The sequence below is a fragment of the Micropterus dolomieu genome, linkage group LG03, assembly GCF_021292245.1.
Source record: "Micropterus dolomieu isolate WLL.071019.BEF.003 ecotype Adirondacks linkage group LG03, ASM2129224v1, whole genome shotgun sequence".
NCBI lineage: Eukaryota > Metazoa > Chordata > Actinopteri > Centrarchiformes > Centrarchidae > Micropterus > Micropterus dolomieu.
In genome coordinates, this window is record NC_060152.1 from 32,227,801 (window position 1) to 32,235,742 (window position 7,942).

General features: G+C 39.7%; 1 protein-coding gene and 1 long non-coding RNA gene across 4 annotated transcripts in view; both read right to left on the reverse strand.

Annotated features, from left to right (window-relative positions):
- Positions 1-7,942, reverse strand: part of tsnare1 (T-SNARE Domain Containing 1) — a 187,238-nt gene that overhangs the window by 125,418 nt on the left and 53,878 nt on the right. The window lies entirely within an intron of this gene.
- Positions 693-7,677, reverse strand: LOC123968480. 3 transcript variants are annotated; one of them, XR_006824468.1, is made up of 4 exons: positions 6,703-6,989; positions 4,728-4,772; positions 1,822-1,898; positions 693-869 (listed from the first exon to the last, which is right to left on the reverse strand). It is a non-coding gene; the product is annotated as an uncharacterized LOC123968480 (long non-coding RNA). The 3 variants fall into 3 exon arrangements; XR_006824467.1 differs by lacking the exons at positions 4,728-4,772; positions 6,703-6,989 and adding an exon at positions 7,380-7,677; XR_006824466.1 differs by lacking the exon at positions 4,728-4,772 and having other exon boundaries at positions 6,703-6,981.

Sequence of the window (7,942 nt, forward strand, 5' to 3'; positions counted from 1 at the left end):
ATTTTCCAACAGGACTTGGCACCTGCACACAGTGCCAAAGCTACCAGTACCTGGTTTAAGGACCATGGTATCCCTGTTCTTAATTGGCCAGCAAACTCGCCTGACCTTAACCCTATAGAAAATCTATGGGATATTGTGAAGAGGAAGATGCGATACGCCAGACCCAACAATGCAGAAGAGCTGAAGGCCACTATCAGAGCAACCTGGGCTCTCATAACACCTGAGCAGTGCCACAGACCGATCGACTCCATGCCACGCCGCATTGCTGCAGTAATTCAGGCAAAAGGAGCCCCAGCTAAGTATTGAGTGCTGTACATGCTCGTACTTTTCATGTTCATACTTTTCAGTTGGCCAACATTTCTAAAAATCCTTTTTTTGTATTGGTCTTAAGTAATGTTCTAATTTTTGGAGATACTGAATTTGGGATTTTCATTAGTTGTCAGTTTTAATCATCATAATTTAATGAAATAAACATTTGAAATATATCAGTCTGTGTGTAATGAATGAATATAATATCCAAGTTTCACTTTTTGAATGGAATTACTGAAATAAATCAACTTTTTGATGATATTCTAATTATATGACCAGCACCTGTAAAATACTGTAATAATTATGCCAGTGTCAATTACATGGTTGATTTGAATTCAACACTAAAAGAAATCGAACAACAGATGTGTATCTAGCCCTTACCCACGCTGTACCTCCAGAAGTCCCTCAAACAGTTATTGTCTCGTCCTCCCAGGATATACACATATCCATCATAGCTGCAGCAGGCCTGCTTGTAACGGTCACATGGGGATCGGCTGCTCTGGGGGAGCCGAGTCCACAGGCAGGGACTAATTTGACTCATAGCTGGCATCTACCATTTTCTAAAAGAGGAAACATGTTTGTGTTTGGAAAACTTAGCAAACATTGTATGACATGTACCCATAGCAAGTTTAATTTCTCCTTTTCTTGGCATATTAATATGCAAACATACTTCAAATCAAATGGGTCTTATTTTTTGACTTCCATGTTGCAACAGCGTGAGTCTTGAAAGGAGTATGAGAAAAAATTCAAACTGTACTTTAGGGCTGTCATTTTTTATTTGAAAACCCTTGAAAAAAAAAATTTATGGGGAAAACATGTAATAACTGAACTGTAATGATAGCTGACAAAATCTACAGTCTCCAAGCACAGCAGAGCATTTGAAGTTTTTGTGGTCCAGCAGAGGGCGCTGTCAAAAATCAGCTTGGCCATATGCATGCCCTATTATGCCCTCTCTTAAATGTCGAATTTGAGCTTTGTTTGCAATGCAGCGTACGGAGGGGAGGGGGGAGAGAGACCAATCAACTGCTCCTGAATGGCCTTCAGACAGTCGGATGAATTTATGTTGTTGCACCGGTGCCCACATATACAGCGGTGCCTCTTTTTCTATGAGACGTTTTGGCACACAGATGATCAAGGCAGTACATTTCTGCCTTGTTAAGATTTTTGCTAGCAAACAAATTTCTACCTGCCTCCAAGCTTTCAAACAAATCTTTATTGACAATTGTCCATAGCCAGACAGGTCAGCAGAGACTGACAGGCCGTTTTATGCACTGACAGTGTGAGCACTCGGGTTGTGGCTGACCATCGGACTGTACAGCGTGAGCATGTAAATTGTGAGCTTTGGATTTAAGTTACAGACGATTTACTTGTACAGTGTAAGGTGGAATTAAACACTACATTTCTAAAATTTTGCAGTGTATACCCAGCTTAAACAAAGGCTGTTTGCTGACTTTGTATACAGCTGCTGTATTACTCTACAACAACAACAAATCTCTTACCCGCAAGTCTCACCTGCAAACGTGGCAGCAGAGGCATCAGAAACAAGTGGAGAAACCTGGTCGACTGCCTTCTGTCTGCCACTGTCCTGTCTATTAAAGGAATAAAATGCCCCAAAAATATCTTTAAAAAAAAAGACCATGCTGTAGGGTAAGACACTCTCTGACCACCAACAAATTTTCACTTTGTATCACTTTGTTAGTATGGTGATAATAATCACAACAATGTAGAGAAAAAAACAAAAGCCTGAGTTTTCATTTTAAAAATTGGGAAAAATAATGGCAAACAACCCTATCAGTCATATTGAAGTGGGGATGTGTGACAAAAACAATTTTTAAAAAATCAAAGCACAGGCAAGTGGGAGGAGAGTTTGATAGGAAACTGTCTCAGCAAACTGTAAACCACAAGCATTCTGAGGAAATGACAGTTGGTGCCTTGTGGCATCATAGCTTGACCAGGCAACCACTGTTAGTTGTTGTGAGAGTTTGTCTAATATGGGTGTTCAGCTGGGAGCACTTGACTGCTGCTAGGCTCTGGTTTCAGGAGGGAAACACACTGTAAACACTGAAGCATAGCTCTGGGGAGAAATTCTCTATTTGCATCATCAGTGTCTACAAAGCTCTGGCGATTACTAACAGTCTCACTTCTTCCCTGCAGGTAGGGCTGGGAGATATGGCCTAAAAAAATTTTTTCTCATTACACCTGATTTACAAACTTGGGTTGGGATAGTACGGGAAAATGATTCCACTAATGTCACCTGCTTTTTATTAACTGCAAAGTCCATTACATCCGCCTGTGTCGCGTTATGGCTACGCCGCCGTTGCTAAGGCTAATCACGGCCATTCTAGTAAATGCACGCGAGTCCACTAGACGCAGCCGCAGCGCGTCAAAACGGCGTCCCAGACGAATAGGTAGCTAGTCTATTTTTGACGGAACGTGAATCAAGCTGCACAGAACAGATCGAACCGGGCAGGAAGTCAGACACAGAACAGCATAATGAATCCATTCAATTTTCAAAATAAAACACCCTCACAATGAACAAAAAACACAGTTAAAACAGACAAAAAAGAAAACATTTAACTACGTAGCCAACTTAATCATAGTAGAAGCACAAAAAGCAAGCACTAATCACCAAATCAACAACATCTAAACATGACAGCTTTTGTTTTAGCTTGTTCATAAAAATTCGCTATTAGCTTAACAAGTTGTAAGAACAACTACGGACAAAGCTGGCTCTCAAAAAATACCGGAGCCATAAGATCCGGCTCCCTTCAAAGAGATGTAATTCCCATCAGTGTGTGTGTGTGTGTGTGTGTGTGTGTGTACAAGCTGAACTCTACTAGGCATGGGCCAGTTACCGGTTTGAAGGTATCCCGCGCTATGAAAAAGTCAAGGTTTCAAAACTGCTAAAACTGTTCGTTGTCCCGGTATGAGCCGTCTTGTGAAAGACGGAAACAGTGCTTGAAGTGGGCCGGTATGTAGTTCCGGCACCTTTGCAAATGCCGCGGGATCAGTCATTGATCTCAGCTCACAGCAAGCTGATGCAGGTAGAATGTGTCCGTCTTGACGGCGCCGTTTTTATACCCCGCCTCTGCAGTCAACTGCAGCTCACATTAGACCATCAAGTCGGCGAAAGTCAGATGCCGTCATCCCTTTTTGAAAGTTTTTGTTAAAAATGTTTTGAAAAACAACTTGCAACAAGAAATGTTAAATAAAAAATGAAACAATGCACAATAAGAAAACATGCAATATATAGAAAATATAGAAGAAAGAAATGCATTGTCCAAAATCTGATTACTGCATTCCATTCCATTATATTTTTTATTGTCACCTGCCACCTTAGTTTTGTTTTCCTTCATATAAATAAAGACATTTCCACCATTACTTGGTGCAGAAAATGTCTCCAGAATGCAGGAAATTAAGTGTTTAATGCTCAAAGTCGTCACACCCGTCTTCACCACTTTGCAACACAAAGTGATGCAATCACCAAACTTTTTAAATGTTGAACTTGTTGTTGCATAAATGGTTAACAAATCACAGACTAACTACCATGTAGAGCATTTTTCTTGCACAATAATTTAATGAATGTCAGGCAGGCAGACTATCCCAATATATATTAATATTTTATTAACATTTTACTTTGTATTTAATGTTACAATATTTACTAAGGGGGGTGACTGGCACCTATTTCTTTCAACTTCAAGCACTGGACTGAAAGTGCAGGAATCCCGCTGGGTGTGTGCTGTGAACAGTTACACGGCCTCTCCCTCTGGTTGGTGCGAGCAGCACCTGTGTGAAGGATGGCCGAAGGAGGTGAACCCTGAGCATTGTCCCCCAAAAGACTAAGTCTACCGTATGATATGCCGTCAAATATGATATCCCATCTACAGGACTCGGAGCACCACCCGTCACTCTTCATCTAACTTCAAGGTAACCCTTGAAATGAAGATTTGCAACAAGCTAAGAGAGTTATTAGCATGTTTGGCACTGGTGAATTAAATACTATAGGGTTGCTACCGAGGCAGATAACATGGCTAATTAACTGTCCAAAATCATCTAGTTTCAGCCCTCAGTTTACTGCACAGAGCGGGGAACAGCAGAGTATTATGTTTCTGCAATTTAATGCAATAATTAAATTTAGTTGGTAACCCGTATATACTTTTGTCTTCCACCACTGTGTACAGCTGTTCACGACATTACCGTTAGATAAAATGTATTGTATTCATTTCATCAGTGTGGTGCCTATCACATCTGTCTATGCAACGCGCGTCAGATCTCTCCTTCTTCGTAGCCGCCTGCAGCTACACTCACCCTGTCCTTGCGACTGCTAATTTCACTATCTTCACCTACACTGGGAAACAAAAAAGTCAAAAGAGCACTGTTATTTTATAACAATGCTGTTGACACAATTTGAACGCTACCCTGCAGTCCCTGCTGTAGCCAATGGAGAGCCAGACAGTGCCCATCTGTGGACAACAACAAAAGAAGTGTTTTATTAGGCTATAAATACTTAAAACTTGGGTTTAGTCTAACCCTCACTCTACTCTGTTATTGCGTTTCACCATAAAAAGGAAAAAGCCTAAACTGATTTACGAGGATTGATTCAGATGTCACAATAAGAAATGGAAACATTCATCAGCATTCACCCAAGAAAACCAATGACTCACTTCACTAACCTATCATATTAGGCGAGGTTTAGCATTTCTTGTTAAACCACTTTGTATTTGGTTATCAACACAGCAATTTTCCACACTGCAAAATCTATGGCAAAGCTTTTCTACAGCTAGCAATAAGCTGCTGCAAAGTTCTCCTCTATCTTCACCTTGACAACGCTGTGGCCTCTACTACATCTTATCAAATTGTCCAGTAAGCAAACAGCTCTGAGGTCATGACATTGTAGTAACACACCAAAAAAAAACTGATCTGATTTGGGACAGGCGTCCATATGGTACAGGCCTTTAATTCCTCTCGCACAAAAGTGCTATAGGCTACTATGAAACAGTTTATTTATTTCAAACAGAACAATACTTGTATAAAAATATCAAATACACGTCATTCATTTGATCTAGCTCCGACAGACGGCTTATGCACTTTTATTTTGTAGGCAGCAACGTAACGAAAACAACAACACGGTGCAGGATGAGAAAAGTGTGGCAGAGGTTAGCAGACAGAGAGTGATGGACTTCACATGACAGGATTCACAACGTGGATTCATTTTTATGAAAAGCTGTTTTGGTTCTTTTAACTGGTGGATCCTTACAGACTAAAGGAATATTAATAGTGAAGGAGCACTTCAAAGGTAACAGGACGTGGCACATTTTTTTATTCATCTCTTGTACCATGCTGGTTACACCGGTAAATAAATAAGAATTAGACTTTTTTTAATTGAACTAAATTAAACTGTGGAGAATCTAACTGATCCAACTATGTGCAGCATGTCCATACTGACATACTGAACATATGTTTAAACATTAATATTTGTATTATCGATCTAAGCAGCTAAAGCGAGCGACCCGGAGTTTAAGAAGATTTATACATCCAAAGAACTTCTACAAAAACCCGACCAGGGGTTTAATCGAGACCTGTGTTTATTTGGCCAGTAAACGGGGTAGACAGCTTTATGGGACTTGACTATTAACTGAAGTTTTACGGTATTTGCTGATATTCTTTCCGCAATTATTGCAGTATCTCTGTATGAAATCGGCTGTGCTTTTGGATCATTAGGAGGCTGTCTTGTTTTTTTGTTTGGGATTGGACTTTGGGATTGACCATGATGTTCTGTGGTCGAAGCCTTGATTTTTGATGCATAACCTAGGTGTAAGGTAAGACAACCTGCATGTGTTTTATATTTGGTCATTTTCTTAGATTGTAGGCCTGTCAAAAATGCCTTTTTACAAGTGATAATAAATGTTTGAACTAACATTATGAGGTGTTTTATATCTATGGATTTTATTGTAGGCAAGTCAAGTGTTGATTTGAGAGGGTAAATTGATTGTTAACTCCCTGTCGGTTGCTGGCCACTTGGTCATAAACTGGATGAATTGAGATGGTTTGAAATGTTGTTTTATTGTTCACTGAGAATGAAAGTTAAGTGCACCTAATAAACTTAAAGTAATAGTTTGACTAACTTTATATCAAGCATCTGAAAACTCAGAGAGTTTTTTGCTAAAATATCCAAAGTTTTTTCCTGTTTGCAGGGATATTATAACACTTTTATAACTAATGTGACCCTTTAAAATTTCTTCTCAGAAACATTACAGCTGAGCTTTTTTTCGTCAGTTCCCCTTGGCCTTATGGTTATCCCAAATACACAAATGGGGCCATGTCCCTCTAGCTTGACAGCTAACTTACTAGCTTAACTTTGTAGTTTAACTTACTTAACCTACGTTAACTTACATGTTTCCTTTTCGTTATCTTGCAGCAGAGACTAAATAAGCCCAACGTGTGACTTTCCATCGACTGACTATTGAAACGTTAGCGGCTTTCTATCGACTGACTATTGAAACGTTAGCGGCTTTCTATCGACTGACTATTGAAACGTTAGCTACTAATAAATAACACAAGTTGAATTATTGATTAGCTAAATTAATCCGACACAATCACGCATCTTTCGTGCAGTGCACTCTTTGCGAGGCATCTGACGCAGAGGTCAACGTCAGTTATCGTACGTTAATGGCTTGTGAATGGCATGAAACCAGCAGGACTGCAAACCGTTCAGTTTCCAGGGGAACACCAACGACGTCTATTTAAGAGTTTAACTACTTGATCAAATGAATGTAGTTAGTTGTTATAGGTTAGTTAAGTAACGTTAGCTCAGTTATAACTTCATAGTCTCATTATCATTATAAGTTAAAGCACAAACAATTTCGATGGGTAACTTTAATAACGGTAAAGTACCGTAACTAACGTTATAGAGGAAAGAGGAAACGAGGTGATGAACTTTTTCGAACTTCTTTGGCGATTGTAACGTTATTTCACGCAAATGAGACATAAGATAAGCGTTTCATGTAATGGTGAGACAGTAATTTCATGTATGGAGAAAAAAAACTTGCTGTAAATGATTTGTTACTTACGGAATCCTCACAGCTCCTCTCGTCTGATCGCTGTCTCTCTGGAAAGGGGCTTCTGTTGCATTCAGGGTCTCCTCGTAAACTGTGTCATGAACAGAAGTTGTTGCCTATTGAGGAGCTTAACGTTAAATGGAAATAGCGTTGCGGAAGTCTTGCATTATTGGCAAGTAACTAAGAAAGTAAGTAAGGGGCGCTATTTAAATGTTATGAATTACAAGTAGCCTACAAATGAATGATAATTAACCCTTTCACGCTTAGTGGTCACTACAGTGGACAGCTATTCAAAAGCCATTTACGTGAATAGGCAGAGGTTTTGATAGTCTAGTCGTGTATCATGCCATACACTGCCCCCCTCTGGTAAGCCGTTGTAGGCGCAACTTAAATTCATCAAAACCAAGATGGCCGACAGATGATCGGAAACGCTGTGCAGCTCAGGTAAATCTTGACATTCCTCCAATTATAGGAGAACCCTGCAGGTAAATAAAATTTGGTAACATCTAGTAACAACTAAGGAGTAATACAATTGTTAAACTTTCCAAGTATTGATTTTATGTTGGGAGGAAATT